This window comes from Protopterus annectens, chromosome 8.part0 (genome assembly GCF_019279795.1).
Source record: "Protopterus annectens isolate FY-2018-M chromosome 8.part0, PAN1.0, whole genome shotgun sequence".
Taxonomy (NCBI): Eukaryota; Metazoa; Chordata; order Ceratodontiformes; family Protopteridae; genus Protopterus; species Protopterus annectens.
The window spans coordinates 677,395,858-677,421,962 of NC_056741.1; positions in this window are offsets into that span (position 1 = coordinate 677,395,858).

Below are 26,105 nucleotides of genomic sequence, written 5' to 3' on the forward strand. Positions count from 1 at the left end.
ATTTTTCTTGAAGAGTGCTAATGAGGAACTTTGCTTGACATAGATGGGTAGCTTGTTCCAGAGTATAGAAAGTCTCTGGGACAGGAATCTATCCCTCCAGCATGGCTTGTTTATTGGGTGACAAGGTTTAGGTCCCTAGAGCGTGTAGCTCAGAGGGATTGGGATTTCTTTAGGTGCAGCATGTCCAACAGCCCTGAGTTTAACATAGCTTTAAATGTTAGGCAGAGATCTCCTCGGAGTAGGCGATATGCTACAGAGTAAAGCTGGAGTTTTTTGAGATGGTCAGTGTAGGGCATCTGTTTGAGGCCAGTAATCCTCTTTGTGAGGTACTTCTGTGGCCTTTCCAGCTGTTGCAGATGTTTTGTGAGGTACATTCCAAAAGGGGCATTGTACTCTATAATGGGTCTAATGAGTGCCAAGTAGAGGGGAACAACAACCTGTTTTTTCCTGGATGAGAAACCTTTTGTGATGAGGTGTGCCACATAGAAGGATTTTCTGACTACTGTGGCAATGTGATTATCAAAGGAGAGACTACTGTCCACCTGGGTCCCAAGGTCTCTTATCACACATTTTACGTTAAGTAGACTGCTGTTTATGTGGTAGTTCATGGGTACAAAGTTTTTACCAAAGGGGATGATGATGCACTTTTGGAATTGAGCTTGAGGCCATGCCTCTGACACCAGGCATCTGTCTCAGTGAGGCCCTTCTGTAAGATGTCCACATCATTTGGGGATTTGACTATGGCTCCTAGTTTGCAGTCATCTGTGAAATTTATTAGCCAGAGGCCTTCTTTGTTAGCCTGTACTTCGGAGAAGTAGATACCAAACAGGAGAGGTCCCAGGACTGAACCCTGTGGTACTCCACTTGCACTGGTTTGAAGTCAGATTTGGAGTCTGCAACTTTTACAGTGTGGGTTCTGTCAGTGAGCCAGTTGGTGACCCATCTTGTGACCTAGCTTAGTGAGTTTAGCTATAATTCCAGAATGGGGGATGGTGTCGAAAGCTTGGCGAGGTCAAGATAGGCTGTGTGAACCACCTTAGCCTCGTCTAAGGCTTTGGTGACTGCCTCAAAGAAGTCAATCAGGTTCAGAAGGCATGATCTGCCTTTCACTAACCCGAACTGGGTGTGGTCCAGAGTTTGGAAGTTACCAATGTCTTTGTTTATGAGTTCCATGATGATACATTCCATGGCCTTGCAGACTAGACTCGTCAGGCTAATAGGGCGATAGTTCCCAGGATCAGTGGTGGCTCCCCCTTTGTGGAGTGGGATAACTGTTGCTGTCCACCATTCAGTGGGCACAAAGCCTGATGAGAGACTATGATTGAACATGATGCTTAGGTGGAGTGCCAGTTCTTTCTGAAGTTCATGTAAAATGCATCCTGGGATGTTGTCCGGTCCCATGTATGCTGTGTTTTTGGTTTTAGAGAGTGCAGCTTTTACCTGCATAGATGTGATTACAGGGACTCTGCATTCTTACTGTATAGATATGGGCCCTTTTGGGAGTGAGGGGGTTTAAAGTTAGCACTGAACCTCTCTCTCAGGATGTTGGCAATATCAGTTGGTTCTCACTTCTGTGCATTGTTCAATGTCAGAACTATCCATTGTCAGGCCCTTATTGTAGCTAGATATTTTCGCTTACAGTCCTCAAATTCCGATATGGCTTCAGTAAGCCATCTGACAGCAGATTGTCTGAAAAAACGTAAAGATAAAGACAGAGACAGACTGCACAGGTCCAAACTTACCGATGACACTTCAGTTAAGCTAGTCATCAGTTCTCTGGTATTCAGTGAGGTGCTTTTGCAGCCCCTGATGCCCGCTTCTGTGGATTCACAGGCCACTACCAGGACCCTTTCAGAGTCCTGTATGTCACAAAACTCTTCTTCGACTAAGGAAACTGCAGTCATCTCTACCTTGGATGCGTCTGGATCCAATGAGCAGGCACCGGCTTCTGAGGAAGTCATTCACACTACCGATTCTCCACACAAACTGAAGTCTTCTTTTGCGACTATTGTTCTTTCAAAAACAAATGAGTTTCTTAAGCCCAGGGTATGAACCACATCCAAGAAACCGACGACCTAATGTCAGGCACCTGCTTCCTTGCACCAGCCTTAAATGCTTAAAATGGTGGGAGATCTTATCATGCTGATCAGGGGAAGCCAAGCTACCCCCTCCAAAAGGAAAAGAGATTTGTACCCTTTAGTTTTGTCTGAACAAGAGTCAGATGACTGATGCATCTAAATATAAAGACATGCAACCACTCTCTACTTATGAGGATTCTGATGCAGAGGATTCTATCCCTTCATCCTCTCCACCAGAGGATTTTTCCTTTGGGGAAACCCTTCATACCTTAAGGGAGCATTTCCAATGGGAGAGTCAAGACTACCCTCAGTCCAAAAAAAAGATTCAGGGAATTCTTAGATCTTCCACAGCACAGACCCTTGGCCATCCCTCCAGTCCTGGATGTTGTGGAGGATATTTTCCTGGAATCCAGCTTGACACATAGAAAACCAGACAGGTGCTATAGAATCCCTGACTCACACAAATTTCTTTTTAAATTCCTACTGCTGACCCTGAGGTAATTTCTCAAGGGCCTAAAGGGATTAAAGCAACCTCTGCTAAGAATCTCACCCCCTCAGGTAGGGATCCCCGAGCAATAGACAGATGGGGTACAAAAGTAAACACCTCAGCTACTCTTGCTATCAGGGCACTAAATTGTCAGTTCCATATGCTAAAATTTCAGCAACACACCCTGGAACTCCTCAAACAAAAAATGTCTTCCTTTCCTGCTTGTGCAGAATCTAAAGAGTTACAAGAGTTAATGCTTTCTGCAAGGCAGGTAACTAAACACACCTTGCACTGTGGATTTGATGCCCTAGAAGCTTCTTTCAGGGCAGCAGTCACTGGATCTGTCATTAGAAGGCATACATGGCTTAAGGAACAGCCCCTGCCAGACCATGTCAAATCTAAATTATTGGATGCCCCTTACATGAAGACAACTTATTTGGCACTAAGGCAGAAGCGGTCTTAAAAAATATGGATGAAAAAGCAAAATCTATGCAGACAGTTATGGATTTCTTACAGGTCCAGCCACCAGGTTTAGCAGGCACTGTCCCACCAAGCACTGGTCCTTTCCTGCTCCTACTAAGCCAATCCAGCCCAGGCCCTAGGGAACCAAACCCCCCAGACAGCAGACACAGGGAATGCAGAGATCTAAGTAGTGGACAACCTCCACTTCAAAACCAGGGAGTTATAAGCCACCCCCTTATGGTAAGAACTCACAATAACTCACCACCCTCATCCCCTCCCTCTGCCCACCTTCCCTTACTCCGAGGAGGAAAACTCTCCTCTCACACAAGCAACTGAGCCACCATTACCAACGACCATTGGGTTTTCAACATAATGTCTCAGGGATACAAATTTTCCTTCCACACCCTTCCAACCCCAACAGGGTTCCCAGATCTACCTCCAAACCAGTGGGCAGAGGCTCAAAAGCAAATCCTTTCCCTGCTTTCTATGAGGGCAGTAGAGCATGTTCCTGCAGAACAGATAGGCCAAGGTTTCTACTCCATACTTTTCTGGTGCCCAGAAAAGAGGGCACCTGGCACCCCATCCTTGATCTATCCATTTTAAACACCTTCCTGGTGATCCCAAAAATTCAAAATGCTCACCCTCCAACAGCTGCTACCCATGCTCTACAAGGACACATGGCTAGCCACCCTAGATCTAAGAGGCCTACCTCCATATTCCTATCAGGGAATCATGCAGGAAATATCTCCATTTCACGGCACTATCTCCACTCTTTCAGTTCTCTGTGCTTGCCTTTGGCTTATCTACTGCTCCCAAAGTTTTCACAGAATGTCTTGCTCTGGCCATTGCCTTTTTCAGACAAAGGAATATCTAGATTTACCCATACTTAGATGACAGCCTTATTCAGGCAGACAGCCAGGAAAAGCTGCTCAAGCACCTGGCCTTTGTAAAGACTCTACTAACCTCCCTGGGGTACACAATCAATGAAAATAAATCCAAACAGGTGCCCACCCAAAGGATTATCTTCCTGGGAGCAAGCCTGGACACAGCATCCCAGATGGCATTCCTTACACCAGAAAAACAAATTTTCCTGACAGCCTACATCTCTCAACTAGCCACCAGACCCCAGTTATCTGCAAGGAATATCCTGCAAGCTCTGGGGTTCATGGAATCTTGCATACTACTCATTCCATATGCCAGACTGCATATGAGCAAACTTTAATGGTATCTAAAAAGCCTTTGGTGTAAATACCTTCAAAACCTGGAGACTCTTATACCTATAATTCCTTGCCTCAGAAATGGATTTCTTTAGTAGGCAACAGCATGCTCCCACAACAAGGGACTACCTTTCTCACCACCACCCCGCCGCCCAGACCCTCACCACAGATACATCAGACTATGCTTGGGTGCACACCTGGATGGCAGGTGCATACAGGGCCAATGGAACCCACAGCAAATCCCTCTGCACATCATCCAAAAAGATATGATGGCTGTCCAGCACACCTTGATATCTGTCAAACCTCTTCTCTACCCAGGGGCTCTCCTGATCAAAACAGACATCACTGTGGTGTGGTGTATCAACAAGCAGGGAGGGGACTCACTCCTACCCTCTATGCAGGCTGGCCATGACCTTTTGGCACACAGCCTCTGCCATGCAACTGCACCTGTTAGCACAATTCCTATCAGGATCTCTCAACTCTGTGACAGACCAATTAAGCAGAAATCTTCTGGACACAGACGAGTGGCAGCTCAACAGAAGAACCTTCACCCTAATAACTCAGAAATGGGACACCTCGAAGATCGACCTCTTTGCCTCCCACACCAACCATCAGCTCAGCAAATTCTGCCTAAGGGAGCATCACTGCATGGCTTGGAAAGTGGATGCCCTGTCCTTTCCATGGGTCAATCTATCGGTCTATAACTTTTCTCCACAACCTCTCATCCCCAGGGTACTGCTTAAAATAAAGGAGGAAAAACCTAGCACAATTCTTATAGAGCCAGAATGGCCTCACCAGCACTGGTACTCCTTGCTGTGTAGCCTGTCCCCACTACCACCATGGCATCTTTCTCAGATTCCAAACCTCCTGACCCAGAGGGAAGGGGAATTCATGCAACCCCAATTGCAGACACTCAATTTGGCAGCTTGGCTTATTCCCTAACCCCGGATCAATCTGCCAACCTCAGTAAACAGGTTATAGATGTTATACATGAGGCCAGATGCCCTAGCACTAGAAAGTCTTATGCTGACAAATGGAAAAGGTTCTGCACCTGGATCCAGGCTAAGGGAGCCAATACAGCACAGCCCTCCCTCCCTCTCATCCTGGAATACTTAGCTGACCTACTACACAGTGGCCTCTCTTTCTCCTCTATAAAAATGTATACCTCTGCTATCTCTGCTCATTTCCCCACTGAGCAGCCCCTTTTCTCACACCCTTTTATTGAACAGTTCCTAAGACAGTCTAGCAACTTGAGGCCACCCAGAAGAGCACCAACCCCAGCTTGGGACTTTAACTTTGTGTTGGAAAAGCACACCCTGCCCCCTTTCAAACCAGCTTCTTCTGCAGTGCTTCATTTTTTCTCCTGGAAGACAGCTCTCCTTCTGGCCATCATTTCAGCCAGAAGAGTCTCCAAGCTGCAAGCGCTCATGGCTGTGGAACCCTTCATCTTCCATGTTGACAGGGTATCCCTTAGAACTAACCCATCCTTCATGCCCAAGGTGGTGTCCAGTGTGGCTCTCAACCAATCCATTCATTTGCCCACCTTTTCTCCTAATCCACAGAACAAGGAGGAAAGGATTCTTCACTCTCTAGATGTGCAAAGACAGCTCTGATTCTATCTAGACAGGACTAAATTCTTCAGAAAGTCTGATCAATTGCTGGTTATCTTTGCTACAGGGGCAGAAGGCAAAGCCATCTCCTAACAAACCATTTCCAAATGGATAGCACATTGCATTCATTTCTGCTACAAATAACATGGAAAGCCTCCCCCAAGGGGGTCAGGACTCACTCCACCAGAGCAGCCTCCACCTCTGCAGCTTTCCCCAGAGGAGTCCCCACCAGGGACATCCTGGAGGCTGTCACCTGAACATCTGTTCACACTTTTACCAAACATTACCACCTAGCCTCTCTTCTCCAAATCCAGGGCAAGGTTTGCTGCTGCAGTCTTGCAGGGCATCCTAGCCAGCCCGTAGTTTCCTTGACTGCCTCCGCCCATTTCCTCAGCTTTGGGAATCAACCCAAATGTGGTGACTGCAACAGTGAAACATGAAGAACATAGTACAGTTGTGTACACTTACCATAAATGTAGATGTTCGAGTGTATTCACTATTGCAGTCCTGGTTTCCCTCCCTCCATCCCCTTTCTTCTCTTTCCTTACAAGGGACATATTAGTATTTACTTTCTACTGGTGGGGTTCTTCAACCAGAACCTGGCTCCTACTTGGGGGCTCCTGACAGGTTAGAGCAAGAAAAACTGATGTAATCATGTTGACTGCCTTATTTTATACTACTGACGACCTGATGTCAGTCCTGAAGTGACAGCAACTGATGTAGAAATACTAAGCCTCTAGTAATCAGGCCGGCCATGGGCTACCCTGGCAGAGATAACCCAAATGTGATGACTGCAACAGTGAACACACTCAAACATCTACATTTATGGTAAGTATACACAACTGTACTTTTCTCCTGTACTCTATACCCTCAGATTCGACTAAGTAGGATTTTGGCTTGGTAAATATGCCTCTCACTTGACCAATTCGATCAGAGCCTTTTGCCATTTGCATCCTTGCTGCCTCACCTTCTTTTAATGGAAGAAGAAATCTGCTCATTTTATCATAGCTAGACTTCTGAGAAGAACACTTCTTAAAAAGATGGGCTTTGATTTTTCTGTTGTTTTTAGCATTAGGCACCAACAAACTGGAACTGATACTCAAGGTTGTTCTGGTTTGCCTAGATAGAAGCCTTTGAGCAGTCGAGCCAAGTAGGTTGTCACAGGGTATATTTCTAAGACTGAGTAAATTCAAGAAGATATCAGTATTGTCACACTTTGTCCTGTCTAGCAATTGCTTTGCAATCTGTAATGCACATTCAGCAAGGCTGTTTGATTGTGGGTATTCAGGACTGCTAGTAACATGGATAAAGTCCCAGTCTTTTGCAAACCTCTGAAACAATTGGCTGGCAAACCGAGAACCATTGTCAGAAATAACTTTGTGTGGACTACCATGGACTGAATAATGACATTTCTTCTTAGTAATAACAATGCTGTATGTTAGTTTAGGCAGCAAATAGATTTAAAACTAGTTTGAATAAGAGTCAACCAACACTAAGTAATGCTGACTTCTACTCAGATATATCAGTTGTTACTGTTGACCAAGGTAGTTTAGAATTTGGCTTAGCTGAAGTGGTTCTTTTTGCAAATGCAGATTAGTACTGTTGCACAGTGAACAAAAAGAAATCACATTGTCAATGTCTTTTGATGGAGAAGGTCAAAATACTAGTCATCTCACCCTTCTTCTGGTAGAATCAGAACCTGGGTGGCTATAATACAAAATCTGAATGTACTCATGTTGTAAAGAAGTAGGAATAATAACTTCTGGACTTTTGAAAATTATACCATCTTCCATTAGCATCTCATCTCTGTATGGAAAGTAAGGCTGCACTTCTGGTGGTACACAGGATTGCTTTGATGGCCATCCTACATTGATGAAGTGGTTGAGGTGTTGCAAAATTGGATCAGTCTTTGTATGATCTCTTAGCTCATTAAGTCTCATGGTAGAAAAATTATGCTCTTCCATGACATCAAAGTCAAAACTCCCTGTATCAGGTTGTTCCATTTTATTTCTGGATGATCTGAATAAGGCATCAGCCAGTTAAAGAAGTTTGCCTTTTGTATAGACCATTTACAAATTATACTTTTAAAATTTGAGCATCATTCATTGTAGTCTCGCTGGAGCTGAATGCATAGGCTACTTTAAAATATTGACTAGTGGTTGATTGTCAGCTTCTATTGGGATAGTTTGGCCATAAATAAAATCATGGAACTTCGAACATGTGAACACAACTGCCAAAAGTTCCTTCTCAATTTGAGCATACTGCATCGCAATTTGGGTAAGAGTTCTAGATGCACAGGCAACAGGTTTCCCTTCTTTAAGAATGACTGCACTGAGACCAAACTTTGAAGCATCACAGGAAAGAACTAATGGTTTGTGGACATGGGTCTATATTAGATAAATGAAAGTTTATCTTACTGAACGCTAACATGAACAAAAATCCCGGAACCCGAAACCAGAATTGTAAGATCGCATTACAGTGAAGATGGGAATATTTGCCCTTTCTTCACTGTAGTGCGATCTTGGAGTTGGAATATATATTTAGCGGGGGATGAGGGGGGTGCAGCCCCCCACAATTGCAGTTTAGATTTCCGGGAGTTTCGATAATGTCAGTGTTCGGTAAGAGAAACTTTCATTTATCTAATATAGACCTGTGGACATCATAGTATCTTAATGTAGGCGGGTTAGCAATTTGCTGTTTGAGGTTATCAAATGCTCGGTGTTGTTCTAACCATGACTATGCAGCATTTCTGTGTGTCTGCTTTCTTAAAGGTGCTGATAATTCACTAAAGTCAGGGATAAATTTGCCCAAATAGTTAACCATAACAAGAAAATACTGTAAGGCCTGGACATCATCTGGAGCTGGCATTTCAAGAATGGCTGCTTGTTTAAAAGGATCTGGTCATAAGCCTGTACTGGTAAATAAATGACCCACATGAGTAACTTCTGGTAGTCTGAATTTGTACTTCAAAGGACTAAGATTTAAATTCACTTCACATGCTCTGGCAAGAACTTTCCTGAGGTTTCTGTCATGCTCTGCTTCACCATTACCTCCAACCAGTAAATCATCAACTATTATTGCACATGGGTAGCCTGAAAAAAATTGTTCCATTGCACACTGAAAGACATCACTGGCAAAATGTATTCCAAAAGGCATTCTGAGGAATCTGTATCTACCAAACGGGGTACTAAATGTAATCAGTAGTGAAGATTTGCAATCAAGCATCACTTGCAAAATGAACTCTTTGCATCTAAGACAGAAAAAACAGTGGCATCTGGCATAAAGTCAGCAATTTCCTCAGCTGTACACATCGGATGATGAGGTTTCTTTAATGCCTCATTCAAGTCTCTTGGGTCAGTGCATATTCTAATTTCATCTGAATTTTTCTTAAGAGCAGCTACAATGGAAGACACCCACTCAGTTGGTTCTGTGACTGAACAAATCACACCTTGCTGTACCATTTTGTCTAACTGGACCTTGACTTTGTCCTGCATAGCTATCTTCTTGCTACTCTGACCACTGGACTGACCACTGGGGCTACTTTCATGGAGTACACATCTGGAAGTTTACCTAACTTGTTGAAAACATCAACATACTCTGAGAATATAGCATCACTGAAACTGGAACTGGGACATGTGCTTACATTATGCTAAAAGAAATCAGTTTCATTCTTAAACTGTCCCTGAGACCTAATAATGACTGCACAGGTCTTCAGACTACATAAAATTGCAAACTGTAACTGTTCCCAGCCAAATAACATGGAAGCACTACTGAGCCTTCAGTTTGAATCTCATAACCTCCATGAGCAACAAGCTTCACACAATTGACCAAATTAAGTTGCTCACCAGCTCTCACTTTAGCAAATGTTTCTGCTGACATCACATTACACTTTGAACCAGTGTCTACTTTGAGCTCTGTGTGTTTACGATTGATCAGGATAGTACAAAATGCTTCCTTCTTTGCCAACAAAATTACTGCATTAACCTTTTCACCAACCACCGATACACCATCTACATAAAAAGTAGGGTTGCAGCTCTCCATATGATCTACTTGCTTTTATGAGTGACCTTTCTTAATAACTGAATGAGACTTGCTTGATTTGCAAAACTTTTGAAAATGGTTCAATTTTTTACACTTGTGGCATTGCTGAACAAATGTTAAGTACTTTTCTCTTTTAGACTCATGATTGGCACAACAATTATAACTGTTAACAATAAGACTTGACTTGGGTTTTGCTGACTCACTCTTATACTACACTGAGCATGTCCTTTTTACTGAGATAGTCTTGGAACTTGTATAAAGCTATGGTCCTCCCTGACACACCTAGGGAGTTGCAGCTGTCATGTGCTTAGGCCTGTTTGTGCTTGCCACATGCTGCATGCTGTCTATGTTTGCTCTAGAGGCTGCTGAAAACACGCTCTTATCACTTTCAAGCATATTTGTGTGCCTTTCTGTCAGCTCATGGGTTTGACACATCTCTATGGCTTTACTTAATATTAAATCACTGTCACGAAGCAAAATCATCCTCACTGCAGCACTAAGCCTGTCCTTTCTTAGCTCATCCTTCAAGTCACCAAATCTGCACATTTTAGATTTCTTTCTCAAGTCAGTGATATAAGCTGCAAAAGTTTCACCTGGCTCTTGGTTTGTTGTGTAAAAGAAGTGCCTCTCTAATGTAACATTTGTCTGGGGGTTGTACATGTCTCTAAATTTACATTTTAAGCACTCAGGGTCCTCTCTTGATTCAGCTTTTACCACAATATGGCAGTTTTCCCCCTCTCCTCCATATACTGCTGGTGATTACACAAATGAACGTTTTTTTCCAATGGCCTCTAACCAAGCTAAGTGAAGCAAAATAAATGCCCTCGTACATGAATCTTTGTCAGAAAAAGGTGCGTGTATGAAAATATATTCCTGCTCAAATACTGTCTAGTTTTCTGCAATATTATGATTAAACACAAGTGGACTGGGTTTGCGAAATGCCTCTGCCATATTAACACACAGTAACAAAGGTGCTTGAAATTATGTACGAACATACCATAAATATATATGCCGGAACATTATGCCAGTATTTGTAATTATGCCCAATAGCACAACAAACGCTTTGAAATAGTTGCACTTTGTGCCAAATAAGTCTCTGTAGCACAAGAACACTTTGAAATCACTATACTTTGTGAAACCACTCCTTACCAGCATAAGAAATACTTCAAAATAACTGTATTTTGTGAATAAACTGAGCATAATGGAAAAAGCTCAGAGTAAGAAACTTTGAGATGAATGCACTTTGCAAATAAACTGTACACAGCACAAGAACCTTTCAAAATGGTTATACTATGCAAAATAACTGTACAGTATAAGAAACACTTTGAAATGGCGGCACTCTGTGAATAAATGCACACAGCACAAGAAACTTTTCAAAATGGCTGTACTTTGATTGCACTTTGCAATATAACTGTACTTTGCACCCAGGAAAGTCTTTGAAATAATTGCACTGTAATAAAGCACACACTCTGCAAACACCTTGCACACTCTGAGATACTTCAAACAATTCTAGTTATGCTTTGACTGGCTTTGGTCAATGTGAAATAGTAGTTTGTGCACAAACACAGTCTTTTACTAAAAACATGCAGTGACCTTGCTCTTTTTATTGTACTTGATATGCCCTTTTTAATCTCTTATCATTCTCATTATACTTTTCTTGTGCCTGTTTTACTTCAAACATGCTCATTATGCAAACCAAAGGTAATTCTGAGCCCCATATGAATATGTCTGCTACATTTATCAAATATCATGGTTTTGAACATTTTCTTTAATTAATAATATGGTTTGTGTCTTTCATTTTGTTTGATTAATAATATGCTTTGTGCTACTCATTTGATTAATAATGCATTTTGTGCCTTATAAATGTGCTGTTACATTTTCTTTGCCATATAAATCATTTGTGAACTTTTCTTTACATTTAACTTGTTTCTGACCCTTTTTTGTTTGTCTGAGCTCCGTTTCACTCAACTAGCTCAATCTGCCTTCACCTTCAACTCTGCACCTCATGGCTTGTAGAAGTTGTTCTTTTAATCCTGGTTCTGACAATATGTCACTCATCTGGTCAGGATAAAACAAACAAACATTCATGGGTTCAGCTGAAACAGCTTTATTATACACAAACACATCACAAATGAGGCTTTGTAACTTAAATAAACTTATAAACAAACTGACTAGCACACTCTTACATGTTAACACTCTGGCTGTTCTCTCAAAATGGCACTGCTGCCTGCATGTGCTCACTATGTATATGCATGTGCTACATCTGGAAATGCTTCCTAAAGGTACATACACATGCTCTGATCTACATTAACTACCTAAGGAAGGGTGTTAGAACAATAAATGGCCTGATATGGAGACTTTCCTGACACTTGTGTATTTACATGAGGGTACAGTGCCTTACAGTCATTCAGAAGATCTGTGGGTCAGCAGCAGACTATTTATTTTTGTCTTTTATCATATAAAATCATATTCGATCATGACTAATACTTTGAGATTCTGATATTAATTTCCTTGACATCTTGCCCATATTTAATAAGGTCAATTGCCAAATCATTGTTAGGTATAGAACCCCTTCATTGTCAACAGAATAAAAGATTGCATACATACATGAGCTGTATTCCATGTCTGCTAATTTCAGTATCCTAATTTTGTGTTACTTCAATGATTATCCATCACCTGGGAGTCCTATATAACTATCCAAAATGGTTCTCTGATTTCATTGTTGCCTACTCCCTGGATGAAAGCTGATTTCCCATCAGAGATAACAGCATAGTAGATATTGTCATTATGAATTTCACCACCTACTACATACCAGCTTACATCATAATTCCCTTAATGAAATCTGATGACACAGCCATTATTTTTCCAGTACAACTGTAATTCTGTGTATGTGTATTCTGCAAATAAGACATATTGCGTGTTTGTTATGGTTGGGTAATTTTGTGTAATAAGCACACATTTTCCATTAATCACTTTGTTGTGTATTAGATTTCTCAATGCACAAAAGATTTCAAGAAACTTAAAATGGAAATGGCAAATGAGGAAAAGGGATCCCCCCCCCCAACTTGTTGTCTTAAAGAAGGACAAGTTCCAACTCATGAGTACTTTTGTAGCACTGGCCGAAGGAGGTGGATTTAGCTTTGCTGGTACTCATTAATTTTATTTCTTTGTACTGCAGGAATCAACACTAATTCATGAGCACTATTCATGTCTGTTCACCAATATCTATCTATCTATATATACATATATATATATATATATATATATATATATATATATATATCTATATATACATATATATATATATATATATATATATATATATATATATATATAGCTAGTGCTTTACTCCGCTGCCCTACCTTGCTCTACATAAAACACTATTTATTTAAACATGGTTTATGCTCACATATATCATTCTTTGATTCCGCTTTTTTGCTGCACCTATTTTCATAATTTTTTCATCTGTTTTGATCTGTTTGAATCATGCTTATAGCTTTACACTTAGTTATAGCTTCATGTATATACTTAATGCACTCAGAAATGTTCATTATAGATACCATTAATTCTGTAAGTTGAAATGTAGTGGCACATCATGGTTAACTTTTCTCATATCTCCAGCATGCTCTGTCTGGTTTTCTTCCTTCTTTTTTTCTGTTTTAGCCAGTGTTCATCCCAAATTAAGCCAATAACTGAGTATAATGCCCCGTTTGTTATGTACGTCTCCAAACACCTGCACCAACTGGAAAGGCCACAGAAATACTTCACAAAGAGAATCCATGGCCTCCAACACATGTCCTATGTGGACAGGCTCAAATCACTACCACTGTACTCGGTATCGTACAGATTACTCAGAGGTGATCTGTGTCTCGCCCAAGGCAATATCGGACCCTGCCCTACTAGAGATGCTCCATATCAGTAAGTCTAACTCCTTGCACATTACCCACTTGAAACACCTAAATCTAATATGCAACATCAACAAAATCTGCTGGAGAAACAGGTTTGTCTCCCAGAGACTGCCCCATCTTTGGAATAGACTTTCCATACATGTCAAACAGAGTACCTCACTGACCCTCTTTTAGCACAAGCTAGATGAGTGGATGGGAAACCAGAAATTTGTCCCAGGGGTTGCACCTGCATCCCTCATTCACAGGGGTGACAGAGGCTGACTGAGGTTTCTCTTTTGGGGATAAACTCTTGGCTAGGCTTGTAAGGGCCCCAGGGCCATTAGCCTAGTAAATTCCTATAATCCTAAGATTGGGAGCATATGATGAAATATACCTAGGAGCTAGTTTCCCATTCCATGGACATTTTTCATTTTACCTGACCTTTGTCACTTTTCACCTCACCTACACCACACCTTCTGAGACTTGCCTCATCCTTCATTTTCCCTCCACTATTCCAGTAACTCATTTAAAGCTTCAATTTCTTTCCTCTTGGTTAAGTTCTCACAGACATCCCTGCATTCCCTTTCCTTTCTCTATTGATCTCTCTCTAATGCAAGTTGCAGCTCTGCTAACTGTACCCTGTTTGATCCTATTGGGACATACCTCAGCATATTGAATATCACTGGGATGGCTGTCATACTTATCACATTTATGCACCATGTTACTGCTTATGTGTGCCTGCTTCCTTCCTTACATTGGTCTCTGTTTTCTCATTTTTCCATCCCCCTTCCCACATCCATACAAGTGCTGCTTTGTTTTTATTGATTCTTAGAACTATACTATCTACAAACCTGCTAAATAGAGAAAAGACACTCAATAGCACATTCTGTGTATGTTCTGATATTGAAAAACAGTCATCTGCATGTAACAAGAATGGAGTGGGGGGCTTAGGTATGGCTATCTTTTTCAGTCATTCTTGTACAGCCAGAGCCAACTCTCCTATTAAAATAATGGTTATACAGGGGACAGAGTGCATACTTGCATGGTGCACCTGTCTAACTTAGTTGTCCATGAAAGCCCATCATTCCCCATTAATTCCGGATTTGTGCTCCTTCACATTCCATATCAGGAATTTCTCACCTATTATCCTTGCTTGCAGGACCTTCCACAGCAACTGCATTTTACTAAATGAAATATTTTCTAAACATCAAACTATACAGGCCCTCCTCTTGCCTTTAAATTCTCTTCCAGTAACTTCATGAATTCCATTAACATTTCACAGTAAGCAATGGAGATATATCCCAAAGTCTGCACCAATGATAAAAAAAGTTTAGTGGTATTATCAGAAACAGTTATATTGTACTTGATTGTAGGATTGTTTTATTTGATTTCTTCATTTTTATTTGCTAAATTTAAGAATTAGTTAAAAAACATAGCAGTACCAAACATACAATGGTTTACAGTGCAAAATGTGGGGCAAATTAACAACTGCTGGTAATATCAGTGGCATCAATAGTGCTTTAAGCATGTGATCCCTTGATCAGGAAAGGGAGTTTTGAGTGAAGATTGCTCAACACATTTTTTACTAATAGTTTTAATAAGAATGATGATATGAAAAGTTTCTAGTCCCCAAAAAGCAGTAACGGGAAATATATTGGTGCACTCAGAATGATAGGATTTTCAACTCAAGAACATACTATATCAGCCAAGCTAAAGGAATACCATTTACTTTAAATAAAAAAATGTGCTGCAGAATACAAGGTAGAGGAAGAAACCAAAAAACTCCATAGCAAGTGACACCATGTCAAATATAATTATAAGAATTATACTAACAATTACATTTGGTTTCTTACATTACAGGTCAGAACACTTTATTTAACCTGTTGTGTTATAAATTAACTGTCACTTTGAAAGAACTACATAATTTAGGACTCATGTTTTTAATTACATATTTTGTGGATATATTTCTAACTTGTATGAGTTCACATGTGAATGTCTTCTTAAATATTTTAAACCACTGGTAACGCATTACAATAAGAATTACATATCTTTTATATTCATTATACCTGAAAAAAGCATAGCAGTCCATTATAAGTAGTAGACTCAAATGGTTGTGGAGTCATTTTACAACAAGAGACACTGATGATGTTACAATAATGTTACTCCTAATGAAAAGGATGTTTTCAGTAATTTTTTGTTAATAATAAACTTTCAGCTATCAGATAAGCTGAAAATGGGGATGGGTGGTTTTATTTGCTACCTGCTTTTATAATGCAGTGAGTTCAAGAATGCTCTGTTAATTAAGTTTTTTTATGACAGATTATAAGGCAAACCCTCCCAATTAACTGCAAAGGATATTATAAAAGCATTTTGAAAAGAATGTCTGCAAATCTTTGATTGCTGCTTTTCCTAGTATTTAATAAGATATGCAAATCTCTGCTTAGTCTTCCTGGGCTTGTATACTTCTCCCTCTAATTCTCCCTTTCCCCATTCAGCTGCTAGTTTTCAGTGTTTAGCTAATAAAGTTGTTTACTTTCTCTGGCAACCTTTCTTACCTTATATCATAACCAAAGCTTACTGACTGTTTTTTCTCGTCACTGTTCATTGCTGATTCAGTGGCTGATCCCATCTGCTTTCATCCTCACTAGACTTGGGCTCACTCTGCTCCCCTAACCTACCCCAATTTCCTAACCACCACCTCCTACTCTACATTTAAAGTACTGTAACTTCACAACTACACTTTTCTCAGCCTAGCTCTGCATCTAAACCTTCAGGACATAACAAAATAGCACTTGCCATACAATTAGCATTTGTAACTCATTCACGTAAAGTGTTGCAATCCAGCATGTCCTTTTAGATGTTATACTTCTGTAGCTAGAATTATTATTGCTCTCATAACATTTTACAGTGAAAATTATTATCTTCAGCAAAATCTATCTTACATGTCATACAAAATGACTCTGACTCCAACTCTACTATTGTACCTCACCAGCATATTAGCATTCTTTGTCAACTACCATATCTCCCCACTAAATAAAATAAACAGTCCAACAAACACACACACACACACACACACACACACACTCATTACATCAACATTCACCAAGTGTGTCATTTACCACAGCACCCATACTCTACTAACAAACCTTTTTAGAATTTTTCAGTTATAGATATAAATCTAAGTACTTTAGATTAAAAAATCTAATAAAACTGAAATACAAATGCATTTGGCTACATGCTTTCATTCATAAAATTTCAACCCAAAAAGTCTGTGGAGACATTGACCTAAACCCCGTCCCCACACAACAGCAAAAAACTCACACTAACAGCACAGTATTAAATATATCATTCACTTTTCATCTCAAATCCCCAGGTTCCAGCTTTCTTTTCCTAAGTATTGATCTTAGAAGCATATGCAACAAAATCCAAGACATACATGTTTGTATTGCCACATATTTCCCAGACGCAGTCTTAGCAACAGAAACTTGGCTGAAAGAAAAAAACACATAAATGAGAATGTAATTACCCTGCCTGGTTTCAATATAATTAGGCTTGACAGAATAAATAAACGGGCAAGCAGAATTGCCATCATTTACAAGAACTCCATAAACATAACTGCATATGTGCAGTTGATACCACTGTTTAATAACACAGAAGTACTTACATCATAACTCATAATCAGTAATTGGAAAATGCTTTGTTTAGTAGCCATATAGATACTGCCAGGTAAAAACATTATCACTGTGAGACAGTGGATATCCCACCTTGTACAACAGGAAAATGTAATACTAAGAGACTTAAATATGGAATAGCAACACCTCATCTAATTTCATAAAGTTATACAACTTTTTGCAGTCAATTATATCAGTTACTAGACACCATAACGCACAAGAAGACAGCCTTAGACTGCATTCTTACTAACAGACTCAACAAATTAGGACAGCTAGTATCCTTCCAGACAGCCTATGTAGCCATCTAACAGCATATGCAATTAGAATTTACAATATTCACAATAAATATACAATTTTCAACCAAGGTTGTAATTCTACAAACTTTGACAGATTTACCTTTATCAAAACTTTCACAGAATATTAGTTAAGAATCTTCAACAAGATATTTCAAAAAATTCTCTATAAGATTGCCCTGGTATGTACCAAAAGAATGAAATCCAGCCCTGCACCGTGAATAACAGTGGGAACTAAGAAATTAATGCTACGGCATGACAAAGGCTGGAAAGAGTGGCACAAAAATAGAACATAAAATACATTTCAAATTTTTAGGCATCTATGGAATAAGACAAAATGCCAAATAAAATGTGACAAGCAAACCTGTTATAGTATCCTTCAAAATAAAAATAAAAAATGTTCTTTTGGACATCCATAAACAAACCTTTACATCCAGGCCCCAGGCAAGGCTACCACCCTTATTCATACTTCCAACAATACTACTGATTCAGTTCCCACACAGTTTAACAACTGTTTTATACAGACAATAATGTCCCTCACAAATATTAATAACTCCACTACCCTCTAAGTACCTGGAATCTCTGTCAAATGTTCTCAACATTTTGACACCAGCCCAGTACCTACCTCCAGCATTAAAAAACCCTACATGAACTAAAACCAACCACCCTAGCTGTAACCCTCTCCCCTCAGACTTCTTAAAAATGGCTATAGATGCAATTCCTTTTTTGGTATCTATTTGATCTAAATCCTAAAGATATGGCCATTCTATCTGGAAAAAATCCTTTACTATACCTTTACACAGAGGTGGTTCATCCACAGAGTTTAATAACTATAATCCATTGCAATCCTCTCTCCCTATCAAAAATACTCAAAAATGTATTCATGCTCAGATTGTACATCATTTTACACTGCCCTCCTTCATTTCACTGACACTATATCCCAACATAGGAACAAATTGTTTGACACTATGTCACACCAATATTTATTCACTGAACTCTAATTTTTAATGAAATAGATCTCATTGGTTCACAGGAGTATACTGGGCTAATAACCACTATGGCCTTTATTAGCTTACCATACAACCCAAATGTGACCCACAACTTTTATGTTTTGGACATTTATATAGGGGGTGATTTTTTGTAATGACATGATTATCTGGTTGACTCTGTCCATAAGAGACATAGGTACCTTGCCATGAATGAATTTACAATTTTCCCATCCAATGGTCCAAGTTATTCTTAAAATAGGGTTATGGAGAGACTTTGTTTCACATGAATAGGGAGCCTATTACAGTGAATGGGAATTATCTGAGATACATATCTGTCTCTTCAGCATGTCTCACTTATGTCACAATAAAAATTTAGATTTTTTGGTTCTAGTAGCTCTGATGCTGTTTGCTTTTTTGAATGTGTAGAAGGTTCTTTAGATGATGTCCTAGGATGTCTTGTAAGCCAGGCATAGATCAACTCTCAGAAGTCTGTAGGACACCGAATAAAGTCTAATACTTTTTCTGTCCACATATATCTATCTATCTATGTCTATTTATATATACAATATATATATATATATATATATATATATATATATATATATATATATATATATATATATATATATATATATATATATATATGTGTGTGTGTGTGTGTGTGTGTGTGTGTGTGCATGTATCTATTTATATATATATATATATATATATATATATATATATATATATATATATATATCTATATCTATATATATATATATATATATATATATATATATATATATATATATATATATTTATTTATTTATTAAATGTATGGTTGTCCCACAGATGCAGGGTTGTGATTTAATGTCAACAGTATGCATGACTGAATGGGGATATGTTGATGGTATGGAATGTCGATACAGGTAAGTGGAGTTTGGGGGGGTGAGAGAATGTGTTTGTGTATTAGAGTTTGGGTTAGGGTTGGTGATGAATGAAGGATGAATGTTGCATATTTGTGTGCTAGTTTGTATATTTCAGGGTATGGCTAAGGGTTAGGTTAGGGGAATAGATGTAGTGTTGTTTGTGTGTGTGAATCTTTCTGTGTCTCAGTCGACATGTAGTGACAATGTTAAAGGAAGGTTTTAATAACATTAAGGTGTAGGGTTAGGGTTGTGTGAAGTAGCAGCCTTAGGATTAGGGTTTGCTCCATTACTAATGTGATGCAGGGGGGCAGAGCATACACACATAAATGGGCATTCAGAAACATGGGCACTCACACACTGAATGTAATCCTACTGAATTTTATATAGAACACCTCCTGATACTCAGATTTTTACCATCCCATCCAATGACTATATTTTACTTTAATTTCAAATATCTGCACCCCTAAATAAATGCAGTTAATCTTATGTGCTTCTGGGTATACAGGGTGCTTTGAAGTTGCTCAGTCTACAATGCTGGTCAGCCCTGAGCTATTGACTAGCAGTCCACATCATGCAGTGCTCTATGTACTGTAGGAATATATCTTCGATCAATGGATGGGAATAAGGACATTTTTCACAAGACTGCCTCCTGTGTTTACTAATAGACAGAGGAAGTGCCTAATTACCCTATGCTATGGCTGGTTCCCCTTTCAATACTTAATAGTATGACCCTGGAAACATGCATTTATTCACAAATAGGAAGTACAAGAATAAAAATCATTAGGTGTTTTGAATACCTAATGGGATACCTCAACCAGGCTTAGAATGGACTTAGTTAGCCTAATATTCACCTACGAATTGATGAATATATGGCTTTATAATTAATTGACCTTGTTTACAGTACATTTTACTGAGATAGGTACAACTCACATACTGTCATGAGAGTCGCTATTCATAAATAATCATGCCTGCCAGCTTCACACCCCATGGATCTACAATGCATGCTGCTTTCAAGGTGATCTTCATGGATAAATTCTTTACCTGGAGACTAGTCCCATTAAATGTTTTAATAGATTTCAGTTAAATAAAAAAGACTTTTGGCTTTTCCCGGTTAGGGCTCACCACAGCAGAACTCCGGTCCGCTCACAATTAGCAGTAGATTTTTACAGCGCCAAGTTGCTAGCCCGACGCCCAAACTTCAAAGAAAGCATGCCCATTCACGCTCACACCTACCTGCATGTCTTTAATGTCACTCGACCGCGGGGAGGACATGCAGACACAACACAGAAGGCACTCCAACCGAGAAACGAACGGGAGAACCTCGTGCTGTGAGGCAACAAGTCTAACCACTGCACCACCGCGGCTTACAATAGAATTCAGTTAAATAATATAGTAAAAGATGTACATATTGAAGCCACTAGAAAATTAAAAACATAAAACACTGATATTCCTCTTCCATAACCAATTATTCCTTATTGCTGACTTAAAAAAATGTTTTCAGAGGGAAAAAAACACCTCCTTTGAGTGTAATGTACATTTTAACATGTTTATATTGTTTTTGAAGATGTATTTAAATTCCTACAAATGTTTTTAGCTATAAACAGAATAATTTCTGATACCAGATATACCCAAATATTTGAATAGTAACTCAAGAAAAAATATGTTGCAGATCAAATCAATACTGTTGCTATTTCTTAATGAAAGGACATTCATACCCTTATAAGATGCCACCACTGTGCTTGTGAGTGAGTGAGTGTGTGTGTGTGTGTGTGTGTGTGTGTGTGTGTGTGTGTGTGTGAGTGAGTGAGTGAGTGAGTGTGTGTGTGTGTGTGTGTGTGTGTGTGTGTGTGTGTGTGTGTGTGTGTGTGTGTGTGTGTGTGTGTGCATGCATGTGTGTGTTCACATGTATATATGCAAGTGTGCATGTGTAGTTTGGGAGGTGAGGATAATTCTAACCTGAAATGCCCTTAAATAATTTAAGTGAGCATTTCTGTAAATTTCAAAAATACATTAAAGCAATTTAATTTCTGCGTTTATACAACAGTGTTCTTTCTCATCTTTTCTCTTTGATTATTGAGTTCTATTGTGCTGCATGTTTTATTCATGCCATTTAATTCATGCTCTCCATTTGTTGTTATTCAATATATTAAATCTTTACTGAGGAAAGTCTCATGTGGGCAATTTTTTTTTTTAATTCAGCATTAACTACTGGAAGAACATCACTCTGCTAAGCCATGGGTGTTCTAACAAAGTTCTCTGTTAGCAGTTCAAACAAGGATATGTTATATTCAGAGTTACCTGATCATATTTACCATATATAAATTAGTGAGTGAGACTTTTTGAATGCTAACTAAGAAAAGTACATTTCTTTCAGCAGCTGTGAACAGTAGTTCACATTTCTAATGTATATATATATATATATATATATATATATATATATAGACATATATTTAAAATAAGTAAATTAATTTGTCTGTTTATTTTTTAAGGCAGTTTAATTTTACAGCACAGCCAGTGGTTTTATATTGTCATTTAGCAACTTTGTTTACAAGGATACTAATGGAGTGATTTGCTTACATCAGAGTGTGTTTTAGGACAAGGGTCATATGTAGTACAAGGCAAACTGTTTGTTTAACTAACTGAAGTTCCTTGAGTCTTAAACTATTTTTAAAAATAACATATTAGGGATGTAACATTCACATCTCCATAGCTAAGTCTTATTATTTAGTAAAAATATTATTATAGAGTTGCATTCTTACAGTATCTGCAGTATTTCCATTTGAATAACCTTTGTTTTTGGGAAATAAAATACTGCTAATTCATCTGGAGGAAGGTAGGTTGCTCTAACTATTAATATAATACAAGATTTCTAACCCAGACACTGCTAGAAGATAAATAAGTTGCCAAACAGAAAATCAAATGCCTGGAATTATAAGCACTGCAGTATTTGGACATGCCTGTGTGAAATGTAATTGAAATACGTAGCACAGTTAATTTAAAGAAAGCCTCCAATAGATCAAGTAAGAAGTATTCACACAGTATCCATTGCAAAGACAGGGACAGCAGTAAGGTGTTGCAGCCAGGCAGTCTCTAAATGACAGACATACATGGAGCAAGGTGCTGTGGGTAAATAACATGTAAAAAAGGGAGAGATCATTTGCCTGAGCACATTGCACAACATGAAAGAACAGTCCCGTCAAAACCAAGAAGCCCTATTTCTGACGATCTTGGCATAGGAGACAGCACTTCTTAGAAGGGAAAATGGCTTCTCAAAGAGGACGATCTACACTACCAAGAAAAGTCATTGGATTGCACATCTATTATTGCCATGTGCATAAGAGCAACTAATGCTACAAAAGACAAGCTAAAATAGCTTCTCACAAAGGGCTATCAACACTCCTTTGACAAAATCATTAGATCACACACCTTGTGCTGCTGTGTGTACAACGCTAACTGATTCTGCAAAGGGCATGCTGTCACTTTATAGCTGCATTAAGGGGTGGGATCAAACAGCACCAGTGGCTGCAGAAAACAACGACTCTACGCCACTATGGTGAGAGAACATCTCAATCCCATTAGGGAAAATAAGGTAGTAATCACCTTGTTATCAGGGAAAACAATGCACCAGAAATTTATGCCATAGTATAGGTGGCAGAGAGCGAAAACAGACTAAAATATGGGCATCCATCCTTTCAGTAAAATGTAATCTAGATATAACAGTTATGCAGTTCCAAGTCTCTTAGACGTTAGCTTCAGGAACTATTTTATATTATGTAGCTGCACAGTGAGATTGCCTTTGCATGAGAGATTTTTTACCTTTTTTTCTATTCCTTTGCAGTGGTATGAGCACAGATTTAGTATATATAAATAATGAGAGCTTTAGGGCAATGCATCCCATGTGAAGCCCCCCCCCCCCCACATACACATAAAAACAAACCTTAATGTTTATGTCATTTGCATATTCATTTGGAGCATTGTTTGAATTATTTGATGCATACAGTTTGTTGTTAGTGAGATATGTAGTGACTACTCAGAGCGCACACCAGACATACTCATGCTGTTGAAAACGTATAACCCAGTGGGCTTTCCTCTGAGTAAAAGGGAATTCTTACCAAAGATCATGAACATAATGTGGAAGAGGTCACAGTATTGCTACTGGCCATAGATAACAGCACTAACAATCTGTATCAGACCTCACTATTGGTCATGAATGGTGCAGGCCAACATCCAACTATTTTCACTGTTGGTTATGAATAGCATATTCCCAACACTAAATTGTGCAACCATTTGTATTCCTCATGTGGTTTTGTTGCGATTAACTCATACTAGCAAATGCCACCACTCACCATAGCTCTGATGAATAATGGGTCGAGGATATGAAATAATGTTTGAAGCGCTGTTTGATACTGTAGAGAGTCTGAAGTGTAAACAGCAGCCGAGGGATATTTGTGAGTTTGAAAGGTCTGCTACCAACAATTCAGGGAATGTCTTCCCCTTCTCTGCAAATATCAGATGTTACCCTCAGCTGGCTGAGCTCTATTACTACCATAAGGTAAATCACAATGTTGCAAGATGTTATGGGAGAAATCTATTGTTTACCTTCTGAGTGAAACAGCTACTAGCACTGAACCATATATCTCTAGATGAGATCTCTGCAGCCTATTGTGTTGAGTCCCACCGTGCAAAAATGGCAACACCTTTCATGAATTTATTTTCAGAAATGTATATGCATGTCATATCAGGGGTGGCCATGGTGGTGCAGTGGTTAGCATTGCCACCTCACAGCAAGAGGTTCTCCAGTTCAATCCTTGGCTGGGGTGCCTTCTGTGCAGAGTCTGCATGTCCTCCCTGTGGTTGCATGGGTTTCCTCCCACATCCCAAGGACATGCTGTAGGTGGATTGGACACTCTAAATTGGCCCTAGGCATGCACGTGTGTGCCTTCAGTGGAAGGTTGGGCACCGGGCTGGCAACTTGACACCGTAGAAACTCTACTGCCAATCGTGAGTAGAAAGGTGATCTGCTGTGGTGACTCCTAACTGGGAAAAACCAAAAGAAGATGATACGCATGTCATACCAAGATGTACTGATAGCCATGAGGATCATAGAAAAATGGTACCACTGCTTTACACCTTGATGTCTGAGAGATGGCACATACTCATGGTGGCTCATCTCATCAAAGCAAAAATTAGTATTGAATTTTAGTATTGTAGGCCAGGGCAACTGCTTGCATGCAAATGTATGTCAATTACATCACTCATATGGATGATCTAGGAGAAACAAAATCATGCCAAGGACATGCATATATCATTTTTGAAGGGCAGGACAAATTTGCTAGTAGAACAAATATGTAAAATGGGTAAAACATGTGATGAACATTGTGCTAAGCATAACATATACACTACAGCAATATGTCCCAAAATTCTCATCTGCCATATGGGCATGTATCCTACTTTGATGTGCTTTGTTTAGGCATGTTTAGAGAAATGTAAAATTAAACTTTTTCTTTTTCTGATTTTGGTATTTATGTACCCTGCATACATTACCTACAACAGTCACTCACCAAAAAGTAGAACCATACCTCTTGACCTCTTAGCACAAGAAATCTAGAGAAAGTCTAAAATAATGGAGAGGGCAAAGGCCCAAAAATAGGGACAGATTTTAAATATTGCTCTTATAAACTTAGAAAGTTGATAGAATAACAGGATTTGTGTTAACATGAGTTTTTGAAGGATATGAAGTCTGAAATTCAAATATGTGTTATTAGTAACTTCAATACTTAGTGACTTGTCAGAAAACCGCACATTTTATGAGGAACAGATCAAAATTTGCATCAAAAATCTTGACATTCTACAAAAATATGGACAGTTGAAAGGTATGAGTAAAACAGGTGACTCTTTCAACATCTGGTAAAGTACAGCACACAGCAGTACCCTGGCCTAGCCTGGTCATAGCTACTGGGGCTTCAGGGTCTCTAGAAGGTTCCATGTCACACTGTTTATTATGCACCTGTCACTGGGAATGATGTGCCACCCTAATGCACAAATGCTTATAATCAATAACATCCTTTATTTTATATAATCAAAAATGACTGATTCAATGCATCGGTGGCTTTCCCTGGTACTGCACTTCCAAGCATGACTGACTTTTCAGTCTTTGGCCATCCTAATCACAAGGACCTTACCCTGATGAATTTTATATATAAACAGAGCCTCACAATATAGTTTCTGCAGTGCATTTGCAGTTTCTCGCTCTCTCTATGTCAAGATCCTCACATAATATTTTCTGACATTTGTATCTTGCATTTAAGTGGTTTGAAATAACTAAATGTTCCCAATAATAGAGGCATTTCTATGAACAGTTAATCTTACCTTTATACAACCACTCTCCTTATAGAATAATGAGACATTTCCATTAACAACTAGACATTAAAAACTGTTTTCAGTGTTTTGTTCATAACACTG